This window comes from Sinohyriopsis cumingii, chromosome 7 (genome assembly GCF_028554795.1).
Source record: "Sinohyriopsis cumingii isolate HCF-2022 chromosome 7, ASM2855479v2, whole genome shotgun sequence".
NCBI lineage: Eukaryota > Metazoa > Mollusca > Bivalvia > Unionida > Unionidae > Sinohyriopsis > Sinohyriopsis cumingii.
Window position 1 is genome coordinate 124,679,659 of NC_142967.1, and position 11,115 is coordinate 124,690,773.

Consider the following 11,115-nt stretch of genomic DNA (forward strand, 5'->3'; position numbering starts at 1 on the left):
ACACATACCCTCACACTATCTTAAAAAAGAGTTAGTGTTTATATTCACACTACTCTACCTACACATTGGCAAATTCATTGGTTATTTCTTTTCTAGAATATTGGGTAGCCCTGAAAAAGGCTGTTTTTTTGGAACTTCATGGACACCTGGTTAATGGTGGCACCTTCCAGGCCTGGCGCCACATACACATCTTATCCCCCAGTTACTTCTTACTTTTGTGGGGGAGAGAGCAGAGGCAGGATATGTCGCTTCAGAATCCCAATTTTCGCTCTCTGGGATTCTGAAATTTATTCTTCTTCTCTTCTTTTCCTTCTCCTCCTCCTCTTCTTTGTTTCTTCTCTCCTCCTCTTTGTATCTTCTTTCCTCTTCTTCTTTATATCTTCTCTCCTCCTCTTCTTTTTTTCTTCTTTCCTCCTCCTCTCTTATCCTTCCCTCCTCCACAATGGCTTCCGCGGCCAGTTCATTCAACAGGCGCCTGGCATATTCCAGATGCACATGAAGTTCCAACAGTTTAGACAGTCTCGTGTTCATTTTTGGTGTTGATCAATCAACAAGGGTAGCTAGACTGCCCAGCGAGTTTCAATTTATAGTGAAAGCGCGGACGTGAAGGAAAACATCCCCCTAAAAAAACATAAAATTGATGTTACCTACATCATGACCAAAAACAACAACGCGCGGACCTAAAAGAAACACTCACTCACTTTTTTATGCTACCCATCACTATTGTAAAATTTTTTATACATCACTTCATTAGACTATCCACATACGCAAAGCAATCCAATCTAACTCCAAATATACACCTCAAACACCAAAAAAAACATGATTTTAATCTACTATTCATACCAACTTACTTAAGCACTTACTAACACACAAACACATACCCTCACATTTTTTAAAAAAGAGTTAGTGTTTATTTTCACACTACTCTACCTACACACATTGGCAAATCGATCGTTATTTCTTTTCTAGAGTATTGGGGTAGCCCTGAAAAGGGCTGTTTTTTTGTTTGCTATGGCATTCTTTTTTTAGTTTCTAAGAATGCGATGTCCTCTGAGGATAGACTTTCTGGCGATAGGTCTGCTTCTTCGGAAAGAAAAGAAGAACTCTTTGGTGTCGATACGGCAATCGACAAAGTCTCTGTCAGGTTCAGGTTGCTGCTGCTGCTGCTCTTGTTGTTGTTGTTGCTGCTGTCTCTGAAGTCTGTACTTCTCTGTCCATTCTTCTTTTTCCCTGTTCATTTCTTCTCTGAAGAGCTCTTCTATCAGGTCTTCAGTGATTTTTAACATTCTCACATTCTCTATTTCTTCTGGCTTCGGTATCAGACTGTGTCTGACCCTATGCAAATTCACGTAGGCTTCGTTGAGTTTAGCTAGTTTGGAGCACATCTTCTTAGGAGGATGAGTCAACAATGGATGGTTAGACTGGAAACAACCCGGTTCTTATTGTTAAAGCGCGGACGTGAAGGAAAACATCCCCACACGGTTTTTGAGTCGTAACGTTTAGTGAGTGTCATGAGAGGGATAGTAAGAAATGAAAGAGCATCAATCCAACATTCTTATAGCTAAACAAAAGACAAAGGCATTTTTTTCAAAACACAACATTTTTTATTCAAAAATCACTTAACACTAAACAACAACTCTAACATTTTTAACAATAATCCAACAATATAACATCAAACAATTTTTTTCAAAACACAACATTTTTTAATTCAAAAATCACTTAACACTAAACAACAAGAACTCTAACATTTTTTAACAATAATCCAACACTAAAAGTTTCTCCACTAGGTAAAGAGGGATAACAGTCTTCCATGGTTTCTAGTAATCTAGGATGACTTCTCTCAAACTGTTGATTTCTATGGTATTATCGAATTCTGCATACAGGATGACGTTCACCGTTTCATCAGGGTCTCGGTCTTTAAACTGAATTTCCACACGAATCTGGCCGGATTTTATAGGGTGGAAATGTCCCTCGTCGCTGCCTTGGTCTGGAGTGAAATCGAAAGCCCACAAAGCGTAGCCTCCTGCATAATCCTCGTACGTAATACCGTGACTGGTATTGGTTCCTAACTGTCCGGTGGCTTCGTACAGGGACAAGTACGATCTCAAGTAATTCTTCTTGGTAAAGTCAGGTTCGAAAGGTCGGGTACACAAGGTCTTGCCATCGCGACTGACTTCGATTTTGGACACGCCAAAGTGTTGAAAGTAGAAAGGATTTTTTTCGGCAGCTCCGTTGAAGGCTGTATTCTCGACGATACCAACGATCAAACGTTTGGGTAACTGTCCTTGGAACAGATGATCTTCGATCATGGATCGCTGTCCCTTGGGAATGGTGAAGGTTTTCACTTCCACGCGTCGTATGGGATACTTGGCGGTCGTTCTACTCAACGTCTGACTGATGTCGTTTCCCACTTTAGGTAACACTTCCACACGGCGTACGTAGAGTCTGGCTTCTAGGATTTTGGTTTTGTAACCTTCACTATCAGCCATCAAATGGAAAGCGGCACTGCTACGATTCAGTCTCAGGCGGACATCCACCCCGTTCAGCAAATACTTTTCTTGCAACCACATGTCCAAATGCAAACGATCCATCAGTTCTAAACTTGTGTCGGCTCCCGTGATTCTCTTTCTTCGTTCTACAAATCCATCATTGTTGTCTTTCTTTTCATCAGTTTCCAATATTTCAAACTTGGTAGGTTCGTCAGCTTCCCATACCACACAGGCATTGAGATGAGTGTTCTTGGCATCTATTCCGTACGTCAAGAGATTTTCCAGGTAGGCACGATAAGGGTAAGTATCCATGCTGCTACTGACCAGTTTGTTATTCAAGTACAAGTCCACTCCACTGAACAAGGAATGCATGAAATTGTTGACGGGAGCTACTGCTTCATCGTCTATAGCACCTCCAGTCTTATCTAGAATTTTGACTTTCAGGTACAAGTAACTGCTATTCAGATCGATGTAATCTTCGGGCTGTCCTTTGATTTCAAACTCGATGGGAGCGGAATCGGTCAGTGAGGAGACGGGGTGAAATTCCACCCACTGGGATTCTTGCATGGTCATCATGGTAGGGGGCATGGCAAACAGATCCAGTTCCGTCTTGGAACAAGCGCAAGATTCTCGGTGCATCATTTTTTTTTTTTGTCTCTTTTCTCAATAATCGAAAACGTCTAAGTCTCGAACGGTTCTTCTTTTCTTGGCCTTTCTCGCTTGAAGTCTGGTGAAAGGGTGTTTTCTTCGTCGTCTCTTTCTGCCTTGTCCTTGCTGAATGCCTGACTCGGTAGCGTGCAGGGCATTTATAGGTGTTTCTCGTTGGCCTAAAATGTCTTTGCCCGTTTGCAGCAAGACGTTTTTGCCTGCCCTCATGAAGGCTTCTTTAGGGTTTTGTTTGTCGATGATGACATTTTGGAGAAATTCTTTGCCTTGCGTCAGTGCCGCATCTTTCAAGGCGTGCAATCCGCGTGTCACCATCGGTTTCAACACCGGGGCCACCGAACGAAAGGCCGATTTTAACATGTCTCCTAAACCGTGTCCTCGCTGTCGGGCAACCCCTCGGTACACTGGATACATGACTTACTTACGAGTCGTGAGAGAACCGTTTTCGAAAATGGAGTTTCACCGTGACTTTTCCTTTGGTGAATGGAATATTTTGTCCCAGATCTCCTTTTATAGCAATGTTGACCGTGTCCAAATACGACTTACTGACAGGCAAATAGTGAGGATGGACAAATTCGCGGCGGACGTGGTAAGTGTTTCCACCTTCCTCGTCAGCGTTCGTGGCAGAATTCACTTTGAAAGGAATGACACGCAGTAACGGTACGGAGGTGTGTCCCACCACGTTGTACTCCACCACATCGGAATACACGAACATCAAATTCAGTCCTTGGTTCAGTTCTACCGGGGCACGAAATAACTTGCTAAAAGACTCGTTGTCGTAAACGATGGGTAATTCGTTTTTCTTGAGCATGGCCTTTCTCATGTCCATGTCTCCGCCCAACATGTTAAACAATTCAGGACAAAATAAAATGGACACGATTTTACTTCGTTCAAATTTCATCAAGAAGCGACGAGCTGCTTTGTGGTACTCCATGGTGACATTTTTGTTGACATGCTCCAAAGCTTTCAGAAACACGACATTAAACCTGGAGGTTATGGTGCTGACCAAATGTTGACAACTAAAATAATAGCCTGGGGGAATGAACAAGTGATAGGTGGTGTACTTTTGTGTACGGGTTTTCTTGTCATATTTGACATTGCTATCCATCCACTGTTGCATTTGCTCGTCATGAACTTCCACATCAAAAAAATTTTGATTGGGAAGGACATTGAGGACTTGGGTCGGGTGAATCATTTCTACTAAAGCCACTTCCCAATGGGCTTCGTGATCTAACTGGATGGCCTGAGGTAATTTGGCCGTGTAACAGCACAACGTGTTCTTGGGAAACACCTCCATGGAACTGTCACTGGGTAAAGTTAAGTAAAATTGGTTTTGGTGACTCATAATTCCAGAGTTCTGTGGCTGTCCGAGGGGTTACTGGACGTCAGAGGCGTGTCTCAGTCTAAAATGGGGTTCTGGTTGTGATTGAAGTAGTGACTGGCACTGGCACTGGACACAAGGTTCCCGGGGTTCCCGTTCGAGGTGAATTTCAGGGAGGGATTAGGAAGCAGGTAACCGATGCAACTGCTCAATAAAATGGTCCACAATTGTTTGTCTCCTTGTTGCAAACTCAAATTGGCGATGGCTGCCCCGATGACACAATACACCACGAAGATTTGGCAGAAAAAGACGATTTGCGTTTTAGGCACACGTTCTCCACACCACACCCACAAGGGTTGTTTTTGTAAATCTTGCACAGAAGAACTAGGGGAAGGAGGAGTGGTCGACGTAGCTGCGTCTGCTGTGTGAAAAGGCATGATGGTCACTTCTTTTTATAGTCGATGACTTGCGAAGCGTCGATCCAAGAATCAAAACTGGGTGGATATCCTTTCCAACGTACTTTGACTTCTTTGACACGTCGTTTGCCCACTTTACGGGTTCTGCGTTCGAGAATGCTTTCGATGTCGTACACGTCGTCTTCTTTTTTGGTCACACGTTGTAACTCGGGCAAACAAAACGTTCCTTTGAGCACTTCTCCGTTCATGTCTTCCAATTTATAGACGGCAGGATGACGGCCATGCACTCGTCCAGTGACGCGAAACAATTCGGTCGTCCAGTTATTTAAGTAACCTTTGTCGAAAGTGAGTTTGGTTTTGCCAATGCGCACCCAATCTCCTACGGCCAACTCTCCACTTTTCTTGGGGACAGCCCTCGTCGGGGACGTACCAAACAGGCGCTCAAACACCAACACTTCGTTCTCGGGAGTCACGTCTTGCGGGGCATGTCCGATGCTTCGATGGTAAGATTGGTTGTACGCTTGCACCAGGTGCGGTAAGATGTCGATGTACTTCAGAGTGTGGTGATGCGTAAAATATTTCCACCTGCGTTCTTTCAAAGTGCGTTGAAAACGTTCCACGATGCTGGCTTTGGTTTCGGGATTCTCGGTGGTAAAAAAAATGAATGTCACGTTTCTTTAATTCTTTTTGGAAAGCTTGGTTCAGAAATTCGGTACCTTTGTCCGTTTGCCATCGAAGAGGGTGACGACCGCTTTGTTTCAACACTCGTTGCAGGGCTCGCACTAACTCGCTGCTCGATTTGGAAGTCAATGGCACGACCCAGGCAAATTTGGAAAAGACGTCGATGACACAAAACAAATATTTGTAGCCACGATTGTAGCTGGCCAAATGAGAGTCATCGGCTAAATCGGCTTGCCATTGATGATCGATGCCTTCCACTCGGGTGCGACTTCTGGCAAACTTGCGTCGAATGGGTTTGTGTAAAGTGTAGGTAGCTTGTTCTTGTAACCATCGTTGCACTTGAGGTAAACGGAGACTTTTCAGTCGAGTTTTGGCAGCACGATACAATTTTTGAACTCCTGCGTAACTGCAGGATGCGAGGGATCGTAGTAAATGCTGGCTAAGACTTTTTCCATTTTTTTGTGTTGGTTGGTGTGTTAATAAGACACCCACTCTTGGAGGATGCTACTCTTTTTCTCTTGGGGTATTTTCTTGGATTGCAATGCTTTGCGTGTGCGGCCAGCAATAGGCGTCGAAGAGGAGAAGGATGTCTGAGCGGGGGATATCGGTTCTTGTTTCACTTCTGTCTTCACTTCTGTCTTCACTTTCTTTTTCTCTTGTGATGAAGAAGGGGTGGCCATCATCTTTTTAATCCATCCAATTCTGGAGGTAGGTGGTGTTGTTAACTTGCGTACTTTTTCTGGTGGAGTTTGAAACCCTTCCTCTTCTTCTCCTTTTTCTGTCTTGGTCACGGGTACTGGTGGTACTGGTACTGGTACTGGTACTAGTGATGGTGCTGGACTTTTCATCAAGGTCTTAAAATCTTTCAGAGTGGGTAGAGCTGTTTCGTCTAAAGCTTTCTGGTGAAAGAGTTGCAGTCGTTGCAAGAGTTGACCGTACTTTTGCGATTTTTCTGTTTCGGACAAATCTTGGCGATCCATCAAGGACTGCAATTCGTGTTGTAACTGGGACATCTCGCTCAAATGGGGATTGGGAGGTAAATGCGGGGTGCGTTGTTCTTGCCACCGATGGTATTCCATCCATCGTTTGTAAGGCACTAAAGCTAGTTTTCGTCCTTCCATGGGGTTGTCAGGGGTCGATTCTGAGATCTTGGGACTTCCGAGGGCCTTTTTATCTTGCTCCCACCAGTCCTCCCAACATGGTTCCCAAGACTCCTTTCAGTATGGGGCCTAACAAGAGAGGTAAAATACCTCCACGTTGCACTAACATCTTTTTTTTTGACGAATGGGAATTTTCTTTCGAACCATTTGGCGAAGAACGTGACGATGTTTGCTTAAGCATTGTTTCTGGTGTTTGGACAAAGGGATCGTGCCTTTCAAAACGTTCAAACAACATTCGCACACGGTATCGATGACCTCTTTGGAGGCCGTTTGAATGAGTTTTTTTCGTAGGGGTGGAGAAGCTTTGGACAGGACAGATAACATGTCCCCATGTTTGGCTAAACGTGGTGGCAGTCCTTTCCTTTTCTTTCCTTGGGGTTTTCTGGAGGGTGACATCTTTGAGTCTTCAGGAGCACCGAAAAAACACTGATACCCGACTTGGTCACAAGGCCTTTTTTATACTGGAACGCGTCGCCACTGATTGTCTTGACGTCGTATCAGTTTGAGGACAGGCATGACACGTCGTGCAGGCGTACGCAACGGACTAAATCGAGCCAGTTCTTGCTTGGACAAATCCAGTAAACTTTGTAACATGCCCGATCTTTCTTGAACTTTGATTTTGGGAGAAGGTACTTTGTGAGCAGCAGCCACTGCCACTAAATTGGAAGGTCCTGCCACTGGGGAAGTTCTTTTGGGGGTCATCAACGGAGAAGTTCTTGGTGTGATCAACGTCTCCAAGTACTCTTCAGTTCTGGGTGTCATTAACGGAGAAGTGGACAAACGTGAAGTTGCCGGAGACGCAGTCACCGCCGTGGCAGGTCGTGGTTTGCGAGTGTAAGGTTGCGTCCTGGCCGAAGTGCCTCTCTTGCGACTAGTTTTCTGTGGACTTTTCTTTTTCTGGGGGCTTCTTTTCTTTTTCCGGGGTGGTGTCTGGTCAGAGGAGGGTCCTGCCACTGGAGAAGTTCTCCTTGGGGACCTGGTCTTTTTCTTCTTGGGGCTTCGTTGGACTTTTGTCTTGGGTATAACTTTGGGGGCATTAGGATCCCATCTTAAGAGTGAGCGAATGATGACCCCTCCTAGAGTACCGCTCCCTCCAGGTTTCAAAATGATTTGTTTTTTGGTTTGAGTGTCGATGCGGGGATCGGCCAGTTGGACCAAAGCGACTTTGTTTCGATCGAAAAACCGTTTGGTTTGATGAGGAATCTGAATGATTCCTTGGAGTAATTGACGTGCCGTCACCGTGAACCATCGTAAGACTTCTTTGAGACTAGCTTCTAAGACACGAGCTCGTGTTTGTGGATCTTTTTCTCGACTGATGCCATACAAGGCACGAATCAATTTGACGGGAAGATGCGACTGAAGGGACGTCATGTTCGCACTGAGAGTGAGACAGACGAAAAAGGGTCTGAGGTTTTTATAGATTTTTTATGGGGAGTGAAATGAAGTCGAGGACGGAGAAGTGTACAGGACAGGCCCTCCGTCTTGGCACCAGTGGTGAAACAAGTGGGTACGAAATCGCAAATCCTCGGGAGTGGTAGGTTTCAAATCGACGAGTAAATAGGCGTGTGGAGTTTGAGTGGCATCGTCGTACGCCTGAGTCAGCCAAGGCGTTCCTAACTGTTTGGCTAAGACTTGCACTTGCGATTTATCTCGAGGGCTTTTAAACAAGACCACGTAATGCGCATTGAGACTGATGGTGCGATGGGCTTTACTTTGTTGAAACAAATTTTGGGTGATGTAAACGACACTGGCATTACGGTGATGCCCTTTGCGCGTGAACCACAGTTTAATTTCTTCTTCGTCTTCTCCTAACATGTCGTCGAAAATGACCAAATGGGTTAGACGGGAGTCAGAGACGATGCCGTCGTCTTCTTTAGGAATGCCTTCCACAAACACGATGGAATCGCCTTGACTTTCTCGCAAGAGGCTGTACGCCGATTGCCACTCTTTGTAACACCACACGATTTGTTGAGGGGGTCGATCGATCAAATGATGTTTATGTTCGATCAAACGTTTGACGAATTCGGTTTTGCCCGAACCGCTAGGTCCAGCAATGAGCATGTTAAAGGGATGGCGAAGATACAAAGCCTCCCAACTGGCACGATCTAAGTGTTCGTCGATGACTTTGACAGTAGAGGAAGAGGGAGCAGAGACAGCAGAGGTAGCCATGGTGTGAGAAATGTCACTTGTGACACGAAAAACAAACAAGACAAGAGTTTATATACTTTTTCAGAACACGTTTATTGAATGTTTCAAACATGAATACGAAAGACAAAAATACATAAAAGCCAAAGGCTTAAGTACAAGAATAAAAGGCACATGATAACCATGAACGTGGAATAAACACAAGTGTCTGTACAACATGTTTTGGGTAAAGTTCTAACCAGTTCTATAGTAGGGGGTAAGGTCACACAAGTGTCCTCCCGAAAGGGTCTTTCAGGCCTGTCCACGACAGTCCTGTCCTGGGTGACGGGTTCTTCTGGCACCGTCACTAACACAGGTTGAAAAGTAACTTTTTTCCTTGAATAACTCTCGTGCATACTGGGCCACCTCTTGTGTCCAAGCCTCAAAACCATGGTCTCAGTGATGTCCAACATTTGACTCCTAACCAATCTGGTTTCTTCTTCGTCAACGACATGGTAAGTTACTTCAATGAACAATGAACTATCGATCTTGCCTAGGGTTCCTTTTCATATACAGACCAATACCGACGTGACCGTACGGTAAGGTGAAGTGATTGGGAAGTCGCACTCGCTTCTGGTATACAATTTGATAGACTTTTTCCAAGGGTCGACTGACGATGTGGTGAGTGGGTAAACGTACAATCTTGTTCGGTTGATAGGTGGTCACTTTAAAGTTTCCATCCTCTCCCGATTGCAAGGCTTCTTTCAATACCCCAAAGTTGACCACTCGACTGGTACGATGATTCAGAGTCAGTCCTTTCACTTTGCACGTCGTGTGCACTTCTCCTTGTTTGTTCCGGTATTCGTAGCCGTAATTTTTGGGACCACCACTGACGAAACTTAGAATCTTGTCGTCGGGATGCTCGTCTGTCCAGGCTCCTAAACGGTCTCCTTCGATGTCAGGGTGCTGTTGAATCGGGTGATGGATGTAAATGCAACTGTCCGTGTCAAAGTACAGGACGCGTTCTTCTAACAGTTCTAAAGCTTCGTACAATTTTAAGCGACCATGAGCTGTCACGTAAGCCGCAATGATGACATTTCCAAAAGGGTCGTCTTGTACAAAGTCCAGATCTTCTTCGTAATTGACCAAGATCAAATCCTCTCGAACGACGTCCACGTGTTTCATGTATTTGGTTTTGTCGTGAATCATCTGGAAGTAGCGGGAAGGTTCTGTCAAATATTCCGTCTTGGGTAAACACGATCGTTGTGCCATTTTACCCCACAAGCAATTTAACATCACTTTGGCAAACGATCGCCTGCCTTCGTTTTTTTCGATGTGGTCTAAAGAGATGCCTTCTTGTGCATAGTATTTCTCTTTGAATTGTATTTGGTCTTCTGGAGTGTGACACCAGGAAGGATAGCCGCTGGATTCTTGTCTCAGTTTCAAAAAGGCATCCACGTAGTCGGCGAAAATGCCTTTCTGAGTAGGGTCACCCTTGTGGTACTGTTGTGTCTTGGGAAAGTGGCAAATTTCGTACACTTCTAACAGTTGGTATCCCATGTCCAGAGCTTTGAACAATTCCACGCTGACCCAGGTTCCCGTCAAGGCACGTTCTTCCTGGCTGTGATGGCAAGGTTGGTCCTGGTTGCACGTTTCGGCACAAGTACGGCACAAGGGAAACATCAGTTTGCCTTGACAATGGTGAGGTAAGACGGGATGGTATAGGTTCGTGGGAGGCAAAACTTTACACTTGATCAAGCCTTCGTATTGTCGAATGTTTTTCAGGTCGATGTGTTCCGTCAACAATTGCGGGTGCCCTACAGGAAAGCGACAATATTTGCACACGTAGGGATACAGCGAACACACGTCCAAGTATTTGATTTCTTCTCCTTTCTCTTCGTCGGCTTGGTACAGCAAACAGGTGGCATTGGTCCTTCCTCCGTACAAACTATCCCTCGGGTTCAGTGGGTCCATGAACTGGTAACTTTCCACGAGGCGTTTAAACTCGGGATCGGTTTTCAAACGGTGATCGTACTCGTGTTCCCACATTTCCACCACTTGGTATCCTTGCTGTTCTAACTTTAGGCGTCGCTGACAAGTGTCCTGGTACAAGTCTTCCATGGTTCGTTGCAAAAACTGATTTTTAGTGCTACGGTCAGGGTAGCAGACGGGACATCCGTGAAATAAGCAACCGTTAAACTCGTACACGATCTTGGGGTTTTCTAAGTCCCAGCCATCAACCGAATACGTTCCGATGG